This window comes from Molothrus aeneus, chromosome 13, assembly GCF_037042795.1.
Source record: "Molothrus aeneus isolate 106 chromosome 13, BPBGC_Maene_1.0, whole genome shotgun sequence".
Classification (NCBI taxonomy): Eukaryota; Metazoa; Chordata; class Aves; order Passeriformes; family Icteridae; genus Molothrus; species Molothrus aeneus.
The window spans coordinates 14,057,099-14,083,974 of record NC_089658.1 but is presented as its reverse complement, the minus strand read 5'-3'; the positions used below and the strand labels follow the sequence as shown (position 1 = coordinate 14,083,974).

At 46.8% G+C, this 26,876-nt stretch overlaps 1 protein-coding gene across 2 annotated transcripts in view; it reads right to left on the bottom strand.

Moving 5' to 3' along the window:
• The window catches only part of SV2B (synaptic vesicle glycoprotein 2B), a 62,429-nt gene extending 39,489 nt beyond the window's left edge, over positions 1–22,940 (bottom strand). Inside the window, exon 1 of one of the 2 annotated variants that reach the window (XM_066558711.1) lies at positions 22,599–22,940. The gene's annotated coding sequence lies outside the window, so the exon portion shown is untranslated. Of the gene's footprint in view, positions 1–16,928; positions 17,067–22,598 lie in introns of those variants that run through there. The other variant, XM_066558712.1, reaches the window with a different exon arrangement.
• Between the last annotated feature and the right edge of the window lie 3,936 nt (positions 22,941–26,876).

The window sequence follows — 26,876 nt, the reverse complement described above, 5'->3', positions numbered from 1 at the left end:
AGGCAGAAGAAGGATTGAGCTGTTATTTATTGCTCACTGTGACTCATGCCTGTGGGTAGGGGCGCGACAGTACAGATGGGAGTTAAAATCAGACTGCCAGCAGGGGGATTTATGCCAGGAGAGTTGAATTCAGGCAACTTCTGCTTATGTTCTACCTGGAATTTCTCTGTAAAATATGAAAAGAGTAAAAGAAATTTGAAAAACTCATGCCTATGCAGGTATTTGTTAGGACTCAGACAGGTTTGATTAGAGGAGACATCAAGAACTCTGTTCAGTTTTCTCTAATGCCACAAATGGCTCAATCAACTTAAGGCAAGGCATTTAGTTACCCTTAGGTTTAGTTCATTGTCTGCAAAATAGCTGTAATAACTTGTTTCCTCTACTTGTCAGAGAAAACACAGGAGGCATAACTACAAAAAGAATCTTGTACCCCTGGTGAAGAGGTCAAAATTTCACCTTTCTGGACTTCAGATTGTCCTTGCCAAGACCACTGTGATGTTGAAATTATGCTCCCAGAGTTTCCTGTGAATGACTTTCAATGTGCTGTTTCTCATCAGAACCAAGAATATTTGCAGCATGTTTCATGGCTCTCCTTCTGCTCCTCTCATTTCAGCCCTAGCCAGAGAAGACTCTAAGAGCCATCAGACTCCCTAAAAATGAGAAGGCAACTGAGAGAGATCCTGAAACTCGAGCATCCCCTGCAAAAGAGACACTCTGGCTTTCAGAAGTGGGGGGCAGGTATTTTTTGCCCTGTCCCCACTGTCCCTGGTCCCAGTGTGCTCCTTCCTGCAGATACTGAAGTGAGGGGCATCCCTCTACCTGCTCCCAAAACTCAGACTCTTTGACCCAGCTCAAGGAGCTGCACAGCAGAAATGCCAGCTCTGGACTCCCTGGAAGTGGGTTTAGTGGAGGAATATGGCTTTCAGCAAAATTTAAGCAGCAAGGGCCATCATCATCTTCCTTCCTGCTGGGAGGCTGGGACTGGCCTCATGTACACATTGGCTGGTCTCCACTTGCCCCTTGCAAAGCCCTGTTTGGTAAAAATCCAGGCAGCTTTTCCCTCAGCCCTCTCCACACCTCAGCTGGAGCACAGCTCTTGGTGTCAGCAGGAGAATCGAGGGTCTGAGGTGGGCAGCTGCATTTGGCCCCATCTGAGCATTTCATCAGTCCCTGTGTCATTACCCAGCTTCCAGCCCACATCCTGACGGGCTGAGCCCAAACCTTGCCAAGCTCCTCAGGGATGGTTTGGCTGCCTGTCCTTTTGAGTGGCCTTTTGACAGTCCAGAGCTCCAGGAGAGCTGGCCATGCTCTGTGTGCTGCAGAGCCAGGCACAACAGGCCTCAAAGAGCTGCTCTTGAACAGCATGTCAGGGACTGGCTGCCAGGATCTGGGCTCCAAGTGTCCCCCTATTGCCAGCCCTCCCCAGCAGTGCTCCTCCAGCTGGCTCTGATGGGCAGATCCATGGGACCAGGGGGCATGTGTGTTACAGACATGTCTTATGAAAAGTCTTTTTACTAAGATTTTTTTCTTTTCAGAAGCTTCTGCTTCTCCATGTTTTGTTGCTTGAGAATGTAATTTGAAGAATTGTTTATTTAACATGACAGCCACTTGTGTTGAAGCTGTGAGCAGTCACAAGATTTTACTATGAGTTTTTTTTCTCTAGCTTTTTGATTAAATCTTTTTTTTTATTCTTTTAGTGGAGCTTTAATATATAACTTTCTTTTAATATAACATATATATAATATAATATATATAATATATTATATACTATATACTATTATATATAATATATACTATATAATATATAATGTATAATATAAAATATATAATATTGTATGTAATATTTAAATGTAAATGAGATGGAGTCTCATAAGAAGAGACAAAGGGATAGTAAAGAAATTTGAAAGACAAGAGATTAAAGTCTTGCACAAGGAAATTCCTATTTACACACTAACCTGTGTGGCTCCTGGGAATAAAAGGCAAGGTCTTAGGAGCATTAAAAAGCAGGGATTGGATGTATTTGAGGGAAAGAAGATCAGTTTCATCTGAGTTTCTTTTTTTTTTTTTACAACATTTTTTTTTCACTTGGAGAATTAAGTTCTTCAAGACATGAGGCAAACATCAAGAGAACTTCACTCTGGTCAAGGCTGATCTGTAAGTATCCACCAAGAAGTTTTCTTGGCCATATTTGTAAGTATCCACCAAGAAGTTTTCTTGGCCATATTTGCTGGTGCCAGCTGTCAGAGAGGGCAACCCAAGCTAGATATTTCCCTGGGCTCTCAGTCCTGGGTAGCAGTAACAGGAAAGCTGTGGAATGTTTTTCCCTTCACCTGCTACACTGGGACTACTGACACAGAAATGACACCAGGAGATAAAGTGATATTTCAGCAAATGGCTTCTGCTCCTCATGGGGAACAGAGAATTACAGTCCATCACACCTGGAGGAAAGACAAAATAAATCCAAGGCTTTGGCTAGAAGCAGAAATCCTGGATGATATATGGGAGAAGTGGAGTGTGAGAGCAGGTGTCCTCCAGATGACAAGCCTGGGGGAATTAGCTGGCAAACTTCAAGGGGATAACAAATACTTCAAGGCAGATAATGTTAGTGCCTCTTCAGGGGAAAAAGGATAGGATATCCCAGGTGAAGAAAGTGGCAAGGAGGTGATGATCAGAAGTTATTTATCAAAGTGTAACCTCACACTTCCCTGTCAGGGAGCCAGGGAATGGCTGACAGACTTCCAGGTGAGGCATTTGATCCCCCATGGTTTTAAAAAAAAAATTATTTTATTATTATTATTATCTCATAAAATTTGGTGTCTAAAAGGTCTGTCTGTCCTCTACAGAGTGTAGGTGACAGCTTTACCTTCTTCCTAAGTGTCCCCTGCCCAGCTGTCCTCATCTAGGCTCTCCTTCCAAGATTCTGCAGAGATCTCTGTTCAACAGCAGATGCACGGTGCCTAAATTCGTGAAGTATGAATTTGGGGCACCAGGGTTTGATGCAGACATGAGAGGATTGCAGAGGTTTGCTGTCTGCAAGCAATGTACCATGAAAATTTACTGTGGGCAGGATTTTCTCTGGGAAATAACTCCCCTAATGTTTTGAAATTACTCTCCTACCTTGCTGAAAACAAAGGAAATGTCTCTCCCCGAGGGTTCCCAATCTGTTGCTGTCTCTGAATGCTGCAAATTGGGGGGAACTCCCCTGTGGTCAGAGCTGGGTGGCAGCACAGTGAATTGCAAACACAGCAGGGTTTTGTGAGCCCAGGATCATCCCTGATATTTACCTGTACAACCCCAAGGCTGCCTCAGTGCTGCTCCTACAAACCAACAGCCACCTCTGCTCTGCTCCTTTAGGGCACCCACATCTCCCAGCCAGACTAAAGCCAGTCTGACCCCCCTGGTACAGGCAGGGAAGTTTTGCCTGACCTTTCTCTCTACCTCTCCCATTTGTTGCACTTGGCAGGAGGGAAGCACTTGTCACAGACATATTTTCTGAAAACCCCTTTCATTAGGATCTTTTCTCCTGAGAAGCTGGGAAGCTTCAGCTTCTCCATGTTTTGATACTTTGGAATGTGATTTGGACAATTGTTTACCCAGCGTGTGAAATTATTCTTACTTGATGACCAATGACAGCCACCTGTGTCGAGGCTGTGAGCAGTCACAGGATTTTATTATCATTCCATTCCTTTCTTTTGCTAGCCTTCTGATGTCTCCTTTCTCTTTTCTTTTGGTATAGTCTTAATATATAATTTTCATATAATATAATTATAATATAGTATAATAATATAGTATAATAATATAGTATAATAATAATAATATAGCATAATAATATACTATAATAATATTCTATAGTATAATATAAATATTAATAATCAATATAATAGAACAATATAATATTATTCATTATTATATATTATTATTATACTATATTATTGATATAATATATTTAATATAATACAATATATAGAATATAATAAATATAATATAATAACTATAATATGATAAATATAATATAATTAATATAATATAATTAATATAATATAATATAATATGTATCATAAAATAATAAATCAGCCTTCTGAAACATAGAGTCAAAATTCTCATCTCTTCCCTGAGACCCCTGCAAACAGCACCACAAGCACTGGCTGTGGTCTCTGCAGCAAGGGGTTCCCCTGCAGCATGACATCATGCACAGAGCTCCCTTGGCTCAGGGACAGGGCTGATTTCTTCTGGTAGAGTAACCCTGGCTGCCAAGTGAAGGCAGAGCTGCTGATCTTTCTGCACAGCACCCTCAGCACCTGCCCCCAGCCACAGAGAGCTCCTTCCCAGGCTGGCTCCCACTCTAACCTGACAAATCACCCACTGTGCTGCCACAGATGGCTCAGCACTGCTGACTTTCTCTGCTAAATGTGGCCATGGTTTCCAGCTTTCCTGCCCTCCCTGCTCCTTTCTAGCTCAGTCATTCTGTGGGATTTATTTTTTCTTACACATTACATATACTTTTTAGGAATTTACCAGTGACTTTGGCTCATGCTCCTGGTCTGTTTGCCCCTGAGCAGTGTCTATATTCAAAGGGTGCTAAAAATCACCTGTGCTTTGCTGTAGGAGACCATGTGAAGAGAAGGTTGGAGAATCTGAATCAGCCCCCTGAGCTGTTTGACTCTGAGAGGGGTAAGATCAGAGGATATTTAATTAGGTTCCTAATTACAGCAGGTATTAACTGCAATAAAATCACCTGTGTTGGGATCCCAGAGCAATGTGAGCTGGAGATTTCAGAGATATGCAGTGCATGGATACACACAATTATTCCTTTGGCTTGAGCCCAACTGCACTATCAGTGACTGAAGATTTAACTCTAATGTGTCATTTGTTCTTTCCATGATAAAAGCAATGTAAAGAAATCACACATGAACACAGATGGGCTGAAATACCATCAAGACTCACTGTATTTCAACCCTAAAGTAAAATCAAAATAATAAAAAAGTGGGGTCACTATTGGAAAGCCCATATGGTACTTGAAGAAAAACCACCTTACTCTCTTTTCTGCATCCCTTCCAAAAATACAGCCCTGCTGAGAGGAACAGACATTGTTTCCTCCACATGATTCTGACTAAGAGCCCAGAAAATGGGGAATCTATTAGAAATCAGGGGAATAACTTTGAAGGTTAAAAAAATCAATCTGTTTTGTAGTCCTTGCTTGTTTGTTTCATCAGGCTGATAACGTAGGAAAAAGCATCAAAAAATAGCCTGGTTTTCTATGAAAAAAGAGCTGCTAATAATGCTCTTTTTTTACCTAAGTAATACTTTTCTTGAAAATTTGGCTGGTTTTCCCTGATTCTGTAGAGTTCTGTAGTGGCTTCAGTAATTATTAGTGTAAATGGGCAAAGGCAAACATTTGCTTCTCAAACCTTTTTAATTTGTTCAGAACAGATCCCTTTTCTTCTGAGAATTAAATTTTTGGATGAACATTCTTTGACCAGAGGGAAGGAACAGGTTCTTCAAAGAGAGATGAGCAATTTCTCTTTTCCATGAACCCATTGGCTTCTCTGGGTGGCACAAAGGGACTCTCCAGCTGGACCCAGCTCTGTTGGGACATTTGCAGTGGATATGAAAGCCTGAAATTCAAACTGATGCTGAAGTTTAGACAAAGCTTCCTGACAGCAACATTTCTGGGGCTGAAGGACAGCATCTTGAGGGGACAGAGAGAAACCTCATCAGCAGGGCTGCTGAAAATCAAATTGCTGGCAGTAACCTGTAAGTGTGAGCCTGCACTGGCTGTACCACTGAGCCAGAAGTTTTAAGAGACCTATCTTTAACCCTTCTATGAATTAAAGATGGAAAAGACACCACAGCATGGCAGGATGGGGGGAATGCTGCTGTTGGCTTCCAACTTGCACAGGGTGTGAGGAGCAGCTTGTTCTCTACATCAGCCCAGTGGCAGGTAGATTAAACATCAGGTGGTACCTGGCTGCTGAAAAGAGCATCCAAATGTCACCCAGCATTAAGGGGATAAGGCCAAGGCTGCCAGGAGATGTTAAATCCAGGTAACTTCATCTGTCTGTGCGTTTCTCTTGAGTCATTGTTGCTTTTGCAGTGCAGGAGCCCTTCACTGCAGGCAGAGCAAAGTGCTGCAAGCCTCAGGGAGGGCTGAGGCTGATGAAATATAGATGGGAGCCTGGCAGGCTCCTTGGGCTGGGTAAATACATGCACAGCAATTGACTCCATCTTCAAGCAAGAAATGCTCTGCATAAGCGTGCAGAACAGGCTTGTTTGGCAGAGTGTGATATGCACATTTGATCCAGCAATCACTGAGGAAAAAAGAAAGAAATCCCCTCCTCTGTGATGAGCAACTGAGTAGTAACTAACAGGTAACTCCACTTTCAACCTTTCTCCCTTTTTACTCCACCTATTTTCCATCATCCACTCAGAAGATGCTAGCTCTGATGTCCTATAGAAGAAGAATCTGATGAAAGCAGATGCAGCATGGGCACAAAATCCCAATCCAAAGCACTCCCAAAGAAAACATCTGCCTGCCTGGAACCAGCAGGAAATGGAGCTGCTGATGCACAGATCATGCCATGGCCACTGCCATAATGAACATCTGGTTACAGCTCTCTTCCAGCTGCAAGGACAGGAATTCTCTCTGGGATGCCCTGAGTTCATGCAAACCTGTGAAATTACTAAAGGCTTTGATTGAGGGTCCTGCCTGTCCTTTCTATATCAGCTGGATCCTGGGAGATCTCTGCCTTGATGTGTTTTATCCACACATGGCTGGTCAGAACAAGCCACTGCTTCTGCAACCACAGTAAATTAATTATTTATAGGCACCTCTTGTGTTTAACTGGATCTCCCTCACTTGGAGCAAGCAAGATTTCCCCTTCCTAGTGAGAAGATGAAACCTGAATGACCATGCCTGTCAAGGGCAAGGCACAAGTCCAGACCTGAGCAAGCAGGGCCAGATGGATGTGAAATGCAGCCATGCAGGAAGATTCTGCACTGAAATCTCATGTAGATTGAACCTCATGATGGAGTCTCCCAGTTGAAACAGCAGAAGCATCTCCTGCTCAAACAGGAATTTGAAACGTTTCAAAACAGATATTGAAAATTAATTTTTACTAATTATTTCAGCAGGGATGAAATTCATCCCAAACCCACTCAGCTCCAAGCTGCATCTGTGGACAAATTAGTAATGCCTAGTATCTTATGTCTGCCCACTAATTAACTCAGCAGCCACTGCCAGAGCTAATCAGGGAAGCAGCTCCATTATCCCCAGTACCCCCACAGGGCAGGGATCCACCAGCTGCCACCTCCCACGTGCTGCAGGGAGGGCAAGGAGCTGCTGTGAAAGGGAGGGCAAGGAGCTGCTGCTTTTGCTGCTGTGGAAGGCCACTGAAGCCCCTGCAGCTCTCTGGGTGGCTGTGGATATCCCCAGGTTTTTGTGGATATCCCTGGGTGTCTATGGGATATCCCTGGGTGTCCCTGGGTGGATGTCCCCAAGCCCTGCACCACCATTCCTGCAGCCAAAGAGTTTTTCCCATCCAGGGAGGATCCCTCCACAGAGAGTTCTTCCCATACACTTTACACTGATAGAAAAGAGGGATTAAAGGAAGAAACTGAATCAGAGCTACACTTATTAATTGGAAAAAGACAAAGGTTGTCTCCTATAATCGAGGTGCCACAGGCTCTGCTGGAGCCCTGAGCCCCCATCCTTCCCTGGGGCTGCTGCCTTCCCAGAGCACCTCAAGGGGAAAATCCTCTCATTCAGAAAGACGTGCAGGAGATCAAAACCCCTTGGAAGGGTTTGTTTTGAGCTGACCTGTTTACCTGGGGGGCTTAATTCCAATTTAGGGGGGTTGGCAAGTGTCACAGACACAGTTTCTGAAAAATCCTTTCCTTAGGATTTTTTCTCCTGAGAAGCTGAGAGGCCTCAGGAACAAAATGCAAACAATGGTTATCTGCTGCTGTGGAATGCAACAGGTGCATCTGGGATTGGGCTCATGTGGTTATTTCTAATTAATGGCCAATCACAGTCAGCTGGCTTGGACTCTCTGTCCAAGACACAAACCTTTGTTATTCATTCCTTCTTTTTCTATTCTTAGCCAGCCTTCTGATGAAATCCTTTCTTCTATTCTTTTAGTATAGTTTTAATATAATATATATCATAAAATAATGAATCAAGCCTTCTGCAACATGGAGTCAGATCCTCATCTCTTCCCTCATCTTTGGACCCCTGTGAACACTGTCACAGGCAGGCTGAGCATTCCTTCCCATCTGAGGGAAAAGTTGTGTAGCACAGACTTCATTTGCTTCTTTACTTGCTGTGCATTTCTGCTGAGCCACATGGGCTCAGATGCTGTGAGCCTGCCAAAAATCATGGTATTATTTCATAGCACATAGGAGGGAAAAACCCCTCAACAGCAGTTAATTGAATAATTACAATGAGGTCCTGCATTTTTCAGTACACTGTTGGGAGATGGAAATTCTGGATGTTTTTTTAATCAAATGGCTTATCTAAATCTAGTAGGAATTCAAAGCCGTTTCAAAATTTGATTTTTAAATGTAAAAAAAAAAAGATTTTCTTTTGGAAATCTTCCAGCTGAAATATTTCCCAGTGCAAAAACTTTTCTTATAATTATGAAAAAATAATTGAAATTGAAGAGCTACACTAGATGCTCTGAAAGAATGGAAAAGATGCCAAAATCATAGCAAACGACTTTCACTATGAACACACATCCCATTTTAATAGAAGTCTTGATTTTTAATGTGATTTCAATTATGTTATGGACCACCTCCTTAGGGCTATAGATTAATCCAGATTTGCTCAGATGAGAACACATCCATCAGCCCTGCTGTGACTATGTTCTTCTAATCAAATGCAATTAACAACTGTCATGAAACACTAAAAAATACCACTTACAAACTGCTTAATGACTCCCATAAACTGAACTGATTCATTTAATTTTTGAAATCAAGTTTCAACTAGGTCCAAAGAATAATGAAAACACAGATTCTGCTGTGGACATATCACCTAAGTCTGAGCAAGGAAGATAAATAGCTCTTTTTTCCTTATCATTTGGAAAAAAAAAGCTCCTAAATGCCTTGTTTTGTGTAGCAAATGTTGGCCAGTTCACTCAGGCTGTGAGTAAGCAAAGCTTTGCTGGCATGTTTACTCACAGGCTTTTCTAGACTTCTCTCCCATCGGATGTAACCATCAAACTCTCGAAATATTTCATAAAATGATGACAAAATTTGACCTAATTTATAGATAAAACAAGCAGAAATCAATTCTCAGTGATGATTATGTATTAAAATAAATGCAGTCCAGTGCAAGGGCTAAATTCTCCTCGCAGGAAGGATGGAAATCCTCTCTCCTTCCTCTGTCTGAACATCTTCATGACCCAGAGGGACCAGCAGCCCTTTACCCATCCTGTCCTGTTCCTCCAGGCTGGATGTCCTCCCTGCCAGGGTGGCCTGGTGCTTTCAGGACAGATTATCCCACATCTCTGCAGATTACAGCAGCATTTTAATCAATTTGATATCTTTTCTCTCTTTATACTCACACTAACGAGATCAGAGACATTTCCTCAAGTTTTTCTTTGATCACAGGATAGATTTGCATGCCTGTTTTGGACACTCAGACAATGAGGGTAGTTTTCCTGCTGAAATGTGTCTTTTCTGACAGCATAAAGTGACAAAATGTCTCAGGCCAAGCTGTGCTGCTGTGACAGTCCCTGCAGTCACAGCTCACAGATCAACCCTCTCAACACTTTTGGCCCCTATCTCTAATCCCAGCTCTCCTCTTGCCTCTGCCTTTATCCTATAACTCATCACAAACCCCTCCCCTCTCTCTGCCTGCACTTCCACCATCCCTTGGTCTGTCCCAGGGTTTTGGGAGCTGAGCCTGGAGCTGCTGTGTGCTCACACAGACCTCAGGTGTTGGCTCCCATCACAACCAGCCTTGGAGCACCTGCAACAGCCTCTGAATGTCACCAGGTCTCTGACAGCTCAGCCTGACCCCCATCTGCAATCCCCACCTCCCTGAGCACTCCCACACCTTGGCTCTGAAAATGAGGAGCCCAAACCCACGTCCTGATGGTGCCTTTTCATTGAAACCCACAGAGCTATTTTGGGTCTGTTTGTATGGGATGGCCAGATGTATTCAAACAGAGACTAATTTCACCAGCACAAACTTGTCCTCACATAACTTCATTTTCATCCAGACAGAAGCTTTTCAAGCAGCAGCAAGGAAACCCTTTCAATATTTAATCAGCTGCATGGCCTGGAACAGCAGGGACCAGCAGCAGCTGCCTGGCACAGAGTGGGCAAAGGGGGATGAGGGCTCTCATCCTCACCAAGCCTCTCTCCATCCTGAGAAATTGCCTCCTCTACAAATGTGCTCTGGAGAAAGCCAAATGTAAGCCCTGTTTCAGCCTTCTGCTCTAGCTGTGACAGCTTTCAAACAGCATGGATTTGAAACGCCTTATTTTTCATTCCTCCCTTCCAAACTCCCTGACTGCTTCCCAGGTGTAAATCTTCCTTCCTTTCCTACTGATGGCTGGGAAATTGCTCTGCTCAGCACCCTGTAATTGTGAGTCAGCAGGACTTGAGCTCTCTCCCGTTTCTTTCTGGTTTTAAAGCAGACAGGGTGTAAACTTTGGCTACAGACGAGGCTTTGCAGAATTTGCAGGGTGTGTGGGGGGGTAAAATGAGGCTTTTCCTAATCTTTCCTCATTCCCTTAGTGCCTGCCCTGTGTGTGTCAGAGGGATTACAGGAGTTGAAAGGGCATCATCTGTCATGGGTTGGCTGAGCAGCATTCAGCACAGACTCTCTTGGTAGCCACCATGCTTTAGGAGGACAGCTTGGAAATAAAGCCTTAAGGAGAGACCCCAAAGTGACCTGCTGTAGTCATGCCTGATTTCCAAAATCATCTCACAGCACCAAATGCTTTCTGGCCAGAAATGGCCTATGAATGTTTCCAAGAGCTCCTGATCCTTGCAAGATCCCCAGTGCCCAGCAAGGCTCTGGTTTGTCCCTCCCCTGCTGCTGGGCACCTTGGGCTGGAGGTGTCTGTGCTGCCCAGCAGCATTCTCTGATGCTTTGCACTGTCTTAGCTTTTAAGAACAAAGGATCCTCTCTTGCTAGAACTATAAAATAAATACTAATAACCAAACCTAAACACCCTTATCTAAAAGAAGAAAAAAACCCACCAAAAGCATATGGTGATAAATGCTTTTTATCACTATATAAAGCATTATATGCTTTATAGAAATAAATTTTATAAATTTATTTATAAAATAAATACATTTATTATTTATTTATTAATAAATAGTAAATTAGTGATAAATAGTAAGTACAAGATTAATTAAAATGACTCTTAATTCCCATCCTCTAGCTCTGAGAATGTAAAAAGGCATTCCCCATCTTCCCAGGGGCATCCCAACATCAGGGCATCACCAGAGTCCCCAGGGGCCAGTGTCTGGCAGTGGTGACAGCAGGATTTGTCATGCATGTGCTGGCCCCACTGGAGAGGAGCTCCCTGCTCCTTCCATGCTGGCCACAGCCTGCCTTGGCTCACCAGGGAGCCTCAGCCTGCACCAAGCCCAGCAATTCTGGGGCTGAATTGCAAGAGAAAAGACTCCTCATCTCCTCTCAATGCCAGCCAGTCTGACTTTTTCAACAGCACCTACACATCAGGAGAAGAAACCACTGGGATTTCTCAATCTGGGTCTAGGAATAAATCATTTAACACCTCATTTACACATGCTTATAATTAATGCACACTAGATTGCTGCAATGAAACAGTCATGATAAAATATCTGAAATCCACTGGGCTGCAAGTGCATTGGTTTGGGGGTGTAGAAGGACAAATGAACCCCCCAAGAAATGGCTGATCCCACTGGCTCCCAATCTCTCTTTCAGTGGAAGCAGATGAGAGGAATTTGGGGCAGATTTCCTCCTTTGTAGTGTGCTGAAAGCATTTGAGAACCAGTTGCCATTTTGTAAAAAGCCCACACCTCTTATGGCCACAAATCTTCTCCTGCTTCCCCTCTATCAGGTGAGAGAGAGCCCTGGATTTGTGTACAGAGCAGAATTATCACTTTTGGTTTTACTGCATCATGAGGTGCCATATTTCTCATAGTAGCCCATCTATCTCTTATTCTGGCATAAAGTCCAGAGAAATTTTACTTTTTTCACTGGATTTACAGCCCTGAGAATGACATCAGGATCCACCCACCTAGGATAGTTTATAAACCTAAAAGAACTTTTATCCATCAGCAGGAACTTTTATCCATCTGTGCAACACACCCTCTGTACCAAGTACAGCTGGAGAAGAATTCTGCAGGCTTCCATTCTCATCCCCCAAACCCTCAATCATCCCCCTGGAGGCATCAAATCTAATCTGCCTCTAACCTGATTCCCCAGATGTGCTGCTTCCCCAGGGAGTGTGACTCAGAGGAGCTGCAGAACAAGGTGCAACTGGGCTGGATGGAGGGCCATGACTGCTTAGAGAACTGCAGCATAAGTGAGGTTCCTCAAAAAATTCACCACCACCTCCTCTACAGCGTCTCCTCTGAGTGTCAAGGCAGAGAGGAGACACCAGGAGAGCCCTGCATGCCTGAGAAGGGCTTGGATATGAGTTCAGGAGGTCAGGAACCTGTAAGCTGCAATAATTACAGCAGTTAATCTGCAGCAGCCTGACCACCTGCCACAGAGGGCAAGATAAGTGTCCCTTGGAGGAGGCAGGTTTTCCCTGCTGCCAGGAGGGATGTGGTGGGAGCAATCCCTGAGACACCACTCGTGTCCTGACAGGGGACCTGTCTTCAGTTTATGTGGGATCTCAGCACATCGCTCCCGATGTCCAGAGATGCCAGGAGAACCCTTGGGCGTCTCGGAAATCCTGGAATGTTGCCAAGAGTGTTTGGTGGCTTGATTTTGATCCATCCACAGAAGTGACAGCAGTTTGAGGACATGAGAATCACTTTAGAGTGAAGGGTGTAAAAGGAACACATTTAGAGGGTGAAATATAAACTTTAAGGTTTTTGGTACAGGGGGGTTATGGAGACAAGATGGAGGGATCAGGGCGTGTCTTGTCCTTCTTCTTTCTTCTTCTTGTCTTCCATCTCCTGTGGTGATGTTGGCACTTGGGGATTGGTTTATGGTGAAAGTGCACTTGCCAACATGGGTGAAAAGTATTGGAAAATAAAAGTAAATATCATGTACGTAGATTTTAGTATAAAAAGACATGACCGCCCCGTGGGTGGTCAGAGTGCCTTTGGCTGCCTTGCAGATCAGACCTCTGTTGGGCAGACAGAAAATTTTGTAGATAAGAAACAATAAACAATCTGAAGATCAAAAAGCTGAAGAGTCCAGACTCGTCCTTTGAAATGCGGGCCACCCAAGAACCACCCTACCCGTGTCGGGGCAGAGACAGACAGCCAGACCCGACAAGTTTACCTGCAGAGAGCAGGAGGGCTCTGGAGCCTGTCATGTGCACAAGCAGATTGGCTCCCATAGCCCTTTCCCCAGGGTGAAAAACATCCTGCAGGGATCTGTTCACCTGTCCCATTTTACAGAGCACCCCACAGGGATTATCTCCAGGCCAGGACTGAGCAGGTCTCCAGGCTGCAGTGCTGCTCAGAGGACACCATGCCTTACTCCCAGCCCGGAGGGTGGGAGGCCAAGGAGGCAGCTGCTGTGCTGGGAACCAGGGCTTGGACAAATCCACCCATCACCCAGCTGGGAGCTGCTGAATTCCACCTTCCTGCAAGCCCATCTTCCACAAGAGCTGCTGTGAAGCCCAGCAAAACACCAAGTTTGGCTGGAAACACTGAATCAGTGATAACCGAGCCCTCACAGTCCTGCAGCAGCTCCTGGAGGAGCCTGCCCAGCATCAGACCTGACACAAACCTCATGCCAAGAGGCATCTTGGAGCTGTACCTGGCTTTTCTGGGGCAATTCTGATGTTACCTGGGTCTGGGATTTGAGAAGAGAAGTCAGCAGCCCTACTGACTGTCTCCTGCACATCACAACTTTGTAGATATTGATTGCATCCCTCTCTATCTGCAGTCATATCTCCAGGTTTGGCACATGAAGGTGAGCAGAAAATAATCTCTGAAGACCTGTAGCCCCTCCGACTTTAATGAGGGAGGTTAGAATACTGACAGTGCTCTCACATTTCAACCTCCTCCAAGCAAGAGAAGCTGTAATTTCTCCTCCCTCCTTGGCATTAGGGCAGTCAAGAACATGCCTAGGTGAGTTGTCACCTTAGATATTGGAGACTCTCTGACATCTATTTGTAAAGATTCCCTGGGACAGTACTAGAAAAGGAGAAGAATTGTCCTCAAAGTGGCCTGAGCTCCCCAGCTCCCTTTCTCTGACTAAAATCTCATTCATAAGAGGTTCTTCCCTCAGTTTTAACCCAGCTCCTCTTTCAAATTCAGCACAGCCAAGGGAATCTGCCAGGCCACCTCAGGCAATCCCACCTTCCTTCTCCCCCAACACCAGTGGGTTTCCTCTGCCATAACCCTGCTCACTAAGTCGTGACTGCAGGGGGAGAGCACACAGGCTGAGCAGATGGGCTGTGAGGGAGGAAGGCCTCACTTCAAGCACAAATAGCTGGTGGGAATTTAGCAGATGTGGTAAGAAAAATCTGGAGAGACAAGCATGAGGTGACAGGATTCCAATTTCAATCAAATAATGTGGAAGTCTCCCTTGGCAAGGAAAGGTTTTATCTTCCATCCTCTTGATTGCCTTGTCTTGAAGAAATGATGACTGATGCCAAGTGCCAGCACAGGAATGATCTGGAGTATTCTTCATTGAAGATCCCATACAACTCCCTGCCCTCACCAAATGGCTTTTTTTTCCACAAGGGAAATCCATCCTCTATAACCCAAATGTCTATAAGAAAAGACTAAAACTCAATTAAAGTCAGAAAATTCATTAATTCTGTACCACATTCCATCCTGTTTATGTCCAGAGGCAGACCTTTAAAATCAGACCTTCACTTCCCCATTATCAAATCAGGATGGCTCAGGAAATTTGGAACATTATAAACATCTCTATATCCAGCATATTGTAATATTCATTTGGCCCTAGAATTTCATCTTGGCAGAAGCACCAAAGTTATCACAGATGGGTATGAGGTTTTTTTCTTTATAAATATTACAGAGCCATTAATTAAACAGGGGAAATGAACTGTGCCAGGCAGCACTGCAGAGGGACAGGAAAGCACAGTCACCATTGGCCAGCACCTCAGACTGGATGTGGGATGAGCGCTCACAACACCAAACTGACAGCAGAGATACTCTGGCATCAACATTACTGCAGGTTTTAGAAGATATTTCAACAAGAAAAATAATTTACAGACATTACTGGTGTTCAGAAGAAATGTTCCAGGTAACATGAAGGATTTTCAACCTTTTGAAACAAACCATGGTATTTTGGTAAAAGACATGAAAGCTGTCCTCTCTAAGATGATTTCCTCACATTATCAACACCCAAAGACAACAAATTGGGCAATTCCTGCACCTGCACTCTTTCCTTCTTGCCCTGTGCTGGGATGTGGTCGTGCAAAGCCCCCTCCAGTTCCCTGTGTTCTCTTCACCCTCTGCTAACCACACAGATTTAGTCAAAAGATTGTCCCCCTGCACACACTTGAAACAAAAGTCAAAGTCAAAACCTGCTGCTGAAGAGAGGAGGACCTTTTTCTTTAAATATAACTGGTGCTGAAATGTCTAGGTTGCTCTAAAATAATCACAAACCCCAAAGTGACTTACTCTCATTGCCACAGCATCTAACATCAAAGAGAAGGAAATGTGTGAATTTTTAGCAAGTGGAGGTTTCTGCATGAATACATCATGAGAGGAATATTTTTATAAACAAATCATCTCTGAAATGTTCTCCAGAACTAGTTCTAATTCTGCTTGTCATAAATAAATCTAGAAAAAATGTTTTGGTATCCCCAAATCCTGCATCAATTTTTGTGTGAAACACAGGTCTGCCAAGAAGGTCATATCTTTGAACCTGTTAGAAAACTTGCCAAAGCTCCAAAGCTCCCCCACTACATTTCTCCTTTTTTTTTTTTTTTTTTTTTTTTGTTATGTACAGACCTTTGCAGATTCAATACAGCCAGATTGCAAAGGCTGCTCTTAGGTTTATTATTCCCTGATCCTCTTTAAACAAGGGCCCTAAATTCATCCCTGGTATAAGAGCTCTGCTGCCACTCAACTAAGATGCAGGACACCTATTTTGAGATTCCTGTGAGACACTGACTTGCAAACCTCTCATTTGGAATAATCCCATGTCCAGGACATCAGAGAGCTCATGGTCCCAACAGAGTGTCCAGTGAGACCCTCTTCCTTCCAAACATCTTTATCTGCACCTCTCTCTACATCAGCTGCTGGCAGAACTTAGGGGACTGGCTTCAGTGAAAAATGCAGTTAGACTTTAGGATGGAGATAGTTCATCAGCCAGGAGAGTTGAGAGGCTTTATGTGTCAACTCAGGGGCAGGAATTTATGAATTACTTCCCACAACTCCTGCAATAACAAGCACAGGGCAGAAAAAGCAGCATTCAGGTAGGAGCTCACATGGGACTACATGGAAAATATCAGACCAAGCTGGAAATCAGGAGGGAAAAAAGATACAGGGTGGGCAATGGATCTGCCTGTGAGTGAGAGCTGGACTGCCCAGGCTCACACATGGATCTGCTTGATTCCCAGCCTCTCACTTAACAGTAATTAATTTGCATTGATGAGCACTAACCCCTGGAAAAGCTTCCCTACAAACCAAATGAGCTCCACTGGTATTTTTTCCTGTCTCTTTCCAGCTCCCTCCTTTTGCTTTTCCACCCCTTTAAACCCCATTTCTTTTGCATCTGCACTGATTGCCCAGAACAGGACCAAAGAGAAAAAAGCATCATCGCTTACCAGAACTAGGAAATATCTCAGCACATCCATTCACCAGCCATTTCCCCTCTGCCTAGCCCGCAGAGCTGCTCCTGGAAGGTTTGCCCCTCTCTGCTGGGATGCCACAAGCCGGAGATTAGAAGCAAATGCTCTGCAAGCCAAGCCGATCATCCCGCTGCCAGCACACCCAGGTACTGAGGCAGGAGCGATGGAAAAGTCCCTCAGCCAGCAGAAAACACCAGCGCAGGCACACACACACCCCCAGGCACTGAGGAGCAATGGCAGAGAGGGAGGGAGGGAGGAGGAGAGCAGATGGGAGGGGGTGGCTTGGGGAAACCAGGCAGCGGGCGATGCTAACGTGACAGATGTGTTGACTTTTAAGTTAAACAGGAAATTGAGGATGTTCGACGACGCAGGAGGAAAGACATTAGCTCACATTAAAGGCAAAGACTTTCCATGGTCTTTCCCTTCTTTGCTTTCTCTCTTTCACCCAGGCTTTCTCCTGTGATTTCTAGCTCTGCCTTTCCAGGCAGAAACAAGCCACGGTTGATGCTGACTCTGCCTGTGTGTCTGGGCAAGGCAGGAGCTGACACAGAATTCCCCATCCTAGCAGCGAGTTGGGAGATTGTTCTTTTAGTCCCTCTTCAACTCAGGCTCTCCTGACATTATTTAAACAACATCCTCTAGATGATATGAGTAAAAGAGAGAATGCTGAACAGGAGAACAAGGCTTTTAATTTGTCCCAGTTCTGGGTAGGGGAAAACACAGGGTCAAAATCCTGATTTAGCTTATGTAGAATAAGCAGCAGAAAGTGGAATAAATTTATTTAAATGCAGGGGAAATAAAGTGTCTTGGTGCACTCAACTTCCCCATGAATAAACCTGATTTTTCCACAGTCCAGACAAGGGTGACCAGGCTGAGTCTGTGGGATAAGAGCTGTACTGTGAGGGTCCACAGGTCCAGGGGAATGTAACTCCAGGGCAAGGCAGCAGGTCTAGGCAGCAGTGAAATGTGAAGACAATTGGGGAAATCAAAGCCCACTGATCTCTTAGTTACAGCCTGGAAAACCAAGTGTAGGAAGGCAAAGCACACTGGGTTAGAGCTAGACCTCAGCCATTAGAGGTTAGGGCAGGAAGAGAGTGGCCCCACCACAAACCCATGGACAGAAGATCAGCTAGGACACAAGGACTCTGTTCCTGTTTCATGAGCTGGTCCTCCCTGCTGGCTTTTTCCACTGCCTTTGGCACAAGGAGGAAGAGCTCCCTTGTCATCCCTGCGGAGCTGGGCGTCAGCCACAGCCCAGCCTGCACAGTTGAACCTTTTTCCTTCATCTCCCCACCAAAACTTTGTCCCTAGACCCACATGCAGAGGGTCAAGAATATCTCTTCTGTGGCATGAATGGGCCCCCAGGGTGAGATTAGTGACAGGACTCCTTTTTTTTCTAGCAGCTGTGCATTAGGTAAAGAACAGAAATCTGCTATGGGCACTTGCTCCATAAAGGAGTGAAACATTCAGGTTTTGGTGCAATCTAGCCTGCCTCCCTGTTTGCATGCCATTCTTCCCCACCCCCTCACTGTCCCTGAGCTGTGCTGTTGGCCTCCCTTCAACATTTTAATGGAGTATTGACAGTGATCCATTCCCACTCCAAACAGATGAACCTGACTTGCATCCCCAGATTCCCATTTGCTGAGCCAGCCCAAGCAGGAGAGTTTGGAGCATCTCCTCGGATGGATCAGCTGCACTTTCCAAAAGCATTCCTTTTTCTGGTTAGAGGAACAGCTTGGAAAAGTCTAGCAAGGATATTACACTTTGGAAAACTGCTGCCTCGGGTCTCTTGTCCCTCCTCCTGCCTGCTGTCACGCTCCCCATCTCTGCAATTATTTATAAAGCTCCGTGTTCTTTCCTAATTGGGATGTTCCCCTTCCCCTTGCACGTCACTCCTGTGTCACTCTGTATCTGGGCCCCTGGTGACCTCTTGGAGTGCTTGGCAAGGCTGGCAGCAGCCAAATGAGTCATCAGCAACCTGCTGGCATCTCCCTCCCTCCCTCCATCTAGCCATGGCCCCCCTGGCTCCCACCGAGCCTGGCTGCAGCCAGGGAGGCCTGGTGGAGTTTAAAGCTGTCTAATCCCCTGGATAATTCATGAAAAGAGGATTACCCATTCTGTGCACAGCCCTTAACCTAAATAGAAACCAGCCTTCCCCTTGCATTACAGCTCTTGTGGCATGGAAGTGTTTTCCCTGCACTGCTTCCCCATCCCATCCAACCTAGGGGTTAACTCTGCTCTTGCTCAAATCTGGGACAACCTGGTTCTAACCCATGGAGCTACAGTGAAACAAAACTGGGTTTTGTAAAGCAGAGGTGAGACTGTGTTCTGTGAACAGCAGCAGGATCAGTGCAGACTCATCCCCAGAAGCACATTCTCTCCCTAATAAAAGGCAGACTCCTTTGTGGGGTCCTGCCCCAGGACCTGGGCTCTGGCTCACCAGGAGCTGGGTTATCCCTGCTGCCACAGGGTACAGCCAGGGAGGTGGTGAAAAGGGAATACTTAACCTGTTACCTTTCCTGCACGCAGAGATGGAGGGATAGACTGATGCAGGAGGGATTCCTGATGGATTCAGCAGCTTCCTGGGAGACCACAGCAAGCCTCACCTCTCTCCTCATTTTCTCTCTCCTTATTTTCCTGAGCGTGTCTCCTCACCTTCCTCTCGTTTTCCTCCTCTCCTCTCCCCCAGATGGTGAAATGAGTTCTGACCCAGCCACCACAGGCTCCCCTTTCCTACAATGCCTTTTTTTTTTTTTTTTTGGCAGTTAAAGTCCTTATGGGACTTTAGTCACCGTAACATGAAAGCATTCATTAGCACAGGAGTAATTCCATAATCTCTTCAGAAGAGAACAATTTCAGAGGTTCAGCTGGAAAATCAATTTGCCAGCTTGACGATGCAGGAAGAGGATTTTTCAAGGCTGGCTTTGGCTTCCCCAGCAGGACTGTTATCAACCCTGGGGCTTGGTGGCCAGGAAGAGGCCACCCACAGCAGCTCTGAGGGGAGGTGGCAGGACCTGGGGCTGTCATTTGGCTCAGGCAAGGAAGGGAGCTGTGGCAATTGCAGGATGAGCCTCAGAACCAGACCTGCCTCACCAGGTTTTGCCCAACACTGTGCTGTACAGGTGGGACAGCATCACCATGGGTCATGGGGAATTTCCCTGCCTTTTTCATCTCTCATACTTCATTTCACCAAAGCAGTGCTCCCAGCTCAGAGCATGAAAGGGATGCATCTCAAGCATCCTGCCTTTTCCCTGCAGTTACAGGCTGAACTAGACTCTTGCACCTCCTGTACCAAGTACCTGCCCATGTGCTCTTCCTCTCCTCATGGAATTTTTCACACTTTGACTGTGCTGACAGAAGCTGGGGCCCTCACCCTGCCTGCAGGCACACAGCCAGATTGGCAGAAATCATCTGCAGGTGCAAGGCTGACTTTAGGGAAGCATCCAGCTCTGTGCTTGCAGGCTGGGGGCTGCCTCAGAACCTGAGTGGGCTTCCACCTCCAGCTCAGCTCAGATCCTTCAATCAGAAGTTGTCAGGTACCAGAGATTTTCATTTAAAGATGTTCCAGAACACAAATAGGTGCAAAAAGCTGCTTCATGGGACAGACCTCTCAGAATTTGGCAAGCTGAAGTGGAAGGCTGTCTCTTGTCAGCTGCTTTTTGGTTCTGGCTTTGATGTTCCCATAGGGTTCCCCAGTACCCACACTACACAACTGCAAAGTTGTGTTAGGAAAACCCAAGGTGTCCTTGCAGATCTGATCTCCAGCTGAGTCCATCTGACAGTGGTGGACATGCTTTTGACAGCAGGGCCATGAGGAGGAGGAGAAGCAACAGGAGTTATTTAGGACCTCTTGGAACTCTTGAGACCCAGGGCCCCAGTGTGGGTGCTGCTACCTGTGGCAGCTCTCTTACAGTGGAGGGAGAATTCCCCTGCTCCTTCTGATGGAAGAAAGCTTTTCTATTGTGATTCAGAAGAAGCCATGGATGCTGCCTCTGCTCCCACTCCTTCCTCCAGGCTGTCCTCTAGGAGTCTGACCTACTGCATGAACTGTTAGGGTCCTGTGTCATTTTGGGCAGAGGCACCAAGGTGTATTCCCAAATGAGCAGCAGAGGTTGGGCTCAGTGCCTGGGATGATCAGTGCAGAACTGTTGTGTGCTCAGTATCTGGCTAAGTAAACCAGAGAATTAACCCTTTTCCTCTCCCTTCCCCCAAGTGATAACACCAGGGACACAGAGGAGACATGAAACAGTAGTTTTTATGCCATGCCAGACACTTGACTTTCTCTCAGCCTACCAGAAGCTTCTACTCTGACTCCTCATGGCAGGAGTCCCCCATAAGCTCTAGTGGGTGCTTACAAGTTTCCAACCTGACCACAGTCAGGGATCCCCCTCAGCACACACAGAGCACTGCATGCTCCTCCCCTGAACATTATCACCATCAGGCTGTTACTCTTTTCCTTTTTTTCTCGAGATGAGGTCATCCCTGACAAGTAATATCCTTGCAGGGCCACTTTTTGCCCATTATTTTAATGGGATCTTGGTGTCACAGATCATATTGCTGCAGTTTGATGCATGTAATAAAATTTTCCCTTGAACAAACACTTGTCCTCCAAAAGAAAAATAATCCCTGCAGAGATTGTGCCTGGATGTGCTTCAGGATGTGCTGTGGGCATGCACACATGCACAGGAACTTGTCACCACAGCACCTGCATCCCACCACAGCCACTGTGCAGAGAGACGGCCCTACTTTCTCTTTGTGGCTCCATTTAACCCTTCCTAGGAGGAGAGACTAACTGTAGTTTTATTCTTTAGCTGCAGTTAGACTCTGGTGGAGAGGAGGGTGCAGGGAGGACGGTGGCAGTGGGTGCAGGACAGCTCGGGTTGTGCACACAGGCACGGCACACTCACAGCCCGGGGTGCCACCACCACCAGCACAGCCCTGCGTGGCTCCATGGGGACAGCACAGCCCCTGTGCCCGAGCAAACAGCTCCTGCCTGTCCCTGCCAGCCCATCCCGGACAGGGCACACACCAGGAGCACTCCGGTGCTCAAGTTAAACTCCACAGCGCAGCAGCTCCGGGCAGAGAGCGAAGGCAGCAAAGCGGGGCTGGTTTAAATCGTCCCCAACTGCCCCGACCCTTCAACCCCATCGCACTGACCCAGCCCCTGCGGCTCCCTCCGATCCATCCCAACTCAGCCCCTGCGGCTCCCTCCGATCCATCCCAACTCAGTCCCTGCAGCTCCCTCCGATCCATCCCAACTCAGTCCCTGCAGCTCCCTCCGATCCATCCCAACTCAGCCCCTGCGTCTCCCACCGATCCATCCCAACTCAGCCCCTGCGGCTCCCTCCGATCCATCCCAGCTCAGTCCCTGCAGCTCCCACCGATCCATCCCAACTCAGCCCCTGCAGCTCCCTCCGATCCATCCCAACTCAGCCCCTGCGGCTCCCTCCGATCCATCCCAGCTCAACCCCTGCAGCTCCCTCCGATCCATCCCAGCTCAACCCCTGCAGCTCCCACCGATCCATCCCAACTCAGCCACCCACTCCGCGCCCTTGCGCATCTTCTTTTTCACCTTTTGTTTTAGTTTCTTTTCCCTGCCCCGGCTGTCCCCGTGTTCCGTGGGCACAGGGAGCGGCCGGTCCTTACCTGGTGCGGCCCCGGGGCGGTGCGGGCGGTGCGGGGTGCGGGGTGCGGCGCAGCGCGGCTCTGCGCTCGCATCTCCTCTAGCACTGATGCAGTCCTGCCAGGAGCCGCATGCCAATGATGCGGACCCGGGGATCCCAGCCCAGGAGCCCCAGCGATGGGAGGGAGCCCAGCGTGTCCTACCCGCTTCCCTGCGGTCCCCAGCCCGGCTGCGGAGCGAGAGGAGGCAGCGGAGAGAGCGAGGAGCTGCACAGCAGGCAGGGAGAGAGAGGCAATGCTTGTGTAATTTCATCACGGTAATAAAATCCAACCCAGAGTCTAAGTGTTGCAGCTCTCTAGCAGAGTTCTTCATTACACGAGGGCTTTTTTTTTTGTGTGTGTGTGGTTTTTTTTTTTTTTGGTTTTTTTTTTTTTTTTTTTTTTTGGTTTTTTTTGGTGTAATTGCTGACATGCAGGAATGTTTCTAGCTGAAAGCAGAGGGGAATCCCAGCATGACTGAGCATCCTTCATCTCTCCACTTCATATATTATTAGGCCATTGCTACATTTGAGACCCCTCTCCCCAGGATGGCTAGGGTAGGGGCATGTTTCAGACAAAATCCTGGGAAAAGCCTGTTCTGTTTAAAATTCTCTTGTGTTTATAATTTGCGAGCTCATTGCCAGAAGAGTAGCAGGAAATATCCAACTGTCCATGCAATTTGGTGCTGGAAAGAGACCATGTGGACACAGCAGAATGGAACACAGCTTGCCCTGGAAATCCATCCCCGCCATTCTGTGTTATTAAAAGAGAGAAGCAGTAACATGAGGAGGTGTCTTACTGAGGAGCAAAGCATGCAGCTCCTAAGAAAGCCTTCCCAGTGCACATGGGGGGCATGTCCACACCCAGCAACATCTCTCCATGCAGAGGTGCCCAAATTAGTCCAGATAATGAGAGCAATATTTTCACTGACAGATTTTTATTGCTGCTTCTCCTACCCTAAAACTGAAGAGCAGCATGGATCCACAGGCTTTTCAGAAACAAAACAGGGGCGGATTTACAGGGCAGCATGAATTCCTTGTGCTTGAGCAGAGAAGTGGAAGTGAAACCCCAGCCAGCCACCCTGCCTCTGTCAGCAGGTGACATCTGGAAAGCCACTTTCCCACTCTGTGCCTCAGTTTCCCCACCTGTAAGCCAGCACTGGCACTACTGGCCCCTCCAGGCGGTACAGCCACTAGAGATTGTCACTCCTTTGCCCGTTTCCAGGGCTCCTCCAGACACATATTCCACCTTTCCTCCCCGGCCTGTATGTTACTGCACCCCCTCAGCCCACCTGATCTGAATCTCCAGCTCAGCTGTGCTTGTACTAATTGACAGCATTCCAAATGGGGTCTGTAAATTCTCTGTTTATCTGATGGCTTGCTGATACAGTTCCTGTGACTGCACTGGTGGCATCGCTGCCATACGGAAAAAGCAGTAGGTGATTAATTCAGACCTTTTTTTTTCTTTTTACACCCACTCATAAAAATTGGAACTTGAATCTGAGGTTCAGCTTTATTCTGCCTTGCACAGTACATTAGCTTAATTGCATTTTGTGTTTGGTACAGCACACCAATCCCTTTGATGTGGGAGCACTTCAGAAGTCAAATTATTACCAGAACTCCTGCACATTACAGGCCAAGTATCAAGGCCTTGGCAAAGCTAAAAAGAGCCAGTCTATCACCATGCCACTGAGCACTGCTTGCTTGCCTGTCACTGCTTCTGTGAGTCCTCCAGCTCATTAATAGCTCAAATTCCTCTAATCACAGGAGCTCTGTTTGCAGGTGTCCGATCCATGCTCAGGAAGCACAGCACCCTTCATGCTGTGCTCTCCTGGAAAGGGCTTGGGACAGTCCCAGCCCCATCCCAGGGGCTGTTGGAGGGAGACTGCTCTGCCTCATGTCCCCTTCCACTTGCAGGAGGGTTTGGAAGAGAGGAGAGACTTGACAAGGACACTGGGGGCTTGTCTCCATTCCCTTGCATCTTCCTATTGTTTCCCATGCAGCAGAGATCTAATTCAGGTAAACTTGTATTAAACCTCACTGCAGAATGAACAGAGAGGGAGGCAATAAAGCTGGGAGGCGTTCTTTGCTAATGCATTGTGGTTATCAGAGTTTCTAATTACCTCTGCACCCTCCTGTGCTCTCTCTGTTAATCACTGCTGCCCGTATCCAGGTACCTCAGCCAGACTGAGCCATTTTCCCTGGTGCCATATGGTGCCAGCAGGGACCCCCGTGGGCTGCCTGACATCCAAGGCAGCAGGATGGGGAGGCCTCACATCTTTCTGTTCAAAAGAGCACATTAATGAAATCTGCAGCAATCCGACTGTCTCAGAGCCATTGCAAGGAGCAAATGGAAAACAAAGCAGAGCTGCAATGAAGAAGTGCCTGGCATGGAGATGGATAGAATTATGTAAGCTCTTATATCCCAGGGAAACAGGGGACTGTGCAAAGGCTGATCATGAAGGTGTATTAACCAACACAACCACACAGGCAAAGAGAGCTTGATCTAATCCCACAAACTCACTAAACACAGTGGAAAGCTCACAGGTCTAATGTGAAGCAGGGTGGGATGGGAGATCTGGCCAATCCATGTGAATAGAGCAGAGCCCCACAGTCAAAATCAAGCCATTTTCCTCTTTTATGCCACCTCAGCTGTTTCTCTTTTGCCTCCTTGCATGAAGCAGACACCAGGGACCCTTGCACTGAGGTGCAGAGCTGGCCAAAGCAGGGTACCCTCCTTCAGCAGTGCTCAGATGCTGTGGGGAAGGTGTACAAAGCAAAACAAGGAGTCAAGTGGTGAAGAAGCAGCCTCTGGGATGGCTCACAGGCTTTGGAGTGAAAGGAAGGTAATTAGAGGGAAAGCAGGGCTCTAAAAATACACAAACAATGCATATTTCATGGCTCTGCCAGAGCCAGGCTTACATGCCTGGCACTTACCGTGAGAGGCACTCGGTACCACAGGGTGCTGTGTGACCAGGGGAGGGTTAGCTCAGGGCTTTTAGGGTGGTTTTAGGGCCACACAGAGGCACTCACACAGGTGTGGGGGGCACACACAGCACTCACACACACACTGGGTCCCCCTGAGCTGAGGGGGCACATAGGTGATATGGAGACCTCCCAGCTGACCTGTCCTTGGAGGTGTCCATATCCTAGCAGGAGCCAGGAGGGACCAGGAGGGAGCCAGGAACGTCTGCCAGGGGTTAAACAAGTCCGAGGGGTGAGGATTTGAGGAGGGCAGTGGCAGCAGGAGCTGGGTGGTGCCGCCTCTCAAGGTGTGCAGTGACAGCAGGCTGGTGGTGGCTGCTGCTCCCCGCTGGTGACAGCTGGCCAGCCAGAAACAGCCCTTACCTCCCCTCCCTCCACCGCTTCTGCTAATGAAAATTGCTTACAAAAGCCAGAATCTGGACTTAACAGAAGGGAAAGTCCCCAGCAATATTTGATTGCACCTTCAGTTACACCTGATAAGCAGGATTAGTAATGCAGATAACAAATACAATGTAAAGAGCTATACAGGTATTAAGGGTTATTATTGGTATTGCTGCCTGATTGCTGGCAGATATAGATAAAATGCATATGGAATCAATCTGGTTATCAAAACAATAGCTCTCAGTCCTCTGTGCTGTGGGTTTGCTGTGAAGGGATTGTGTTGGCAAGACCCAAAAACAAATTAGGAGGAGAGAGCACAGGGCAAAGGGCCAAAGCCACAACATGCCACATTGCCAGAAAGAGACATTGCTGCTGCCTGGTCTGGGGAAGAAGTCAGCTTGAAGTGGGGAAAAAAGAGTTTTACACTGGATACACTGCAATGTGAAATCTGCAGAGGTCAGGGTTTGGGTCTGTGACAGGTCTCTATGCCCCCAGATGAGATGGGGTGTGTGGACATTCACACACAGCCCCCACTGGCTGGGCCCTGCTGCTCAGTGCTGCTCAGGAGCCCCTGGCTGGCTGCTCTCACTCCTGCAGCACCAGCCTTGTCACCCACCTTGTCACCAATGAGCTGCATAAAAGGAGAGATCAATTACTGAACGTAGGAGAAATGGGGGGAAATACCTCAATGCACTCTGTATTTTCCTCCAAAATCCCTACTGAATGTAGGGAAATAGGGGGGAAAACAATGCATTCCACATTTTCCTCCAAAATTCTGAGCTTTTCTAATTAAGGCTCTGTTTCCATAAAGCATAATAATACTTTTTTTCCTTAAATTAGCCTGTTACTTTCTGCTTGACAAGAGCTCCTGATTATCGTGGCAACCCAAAGAGCTGCA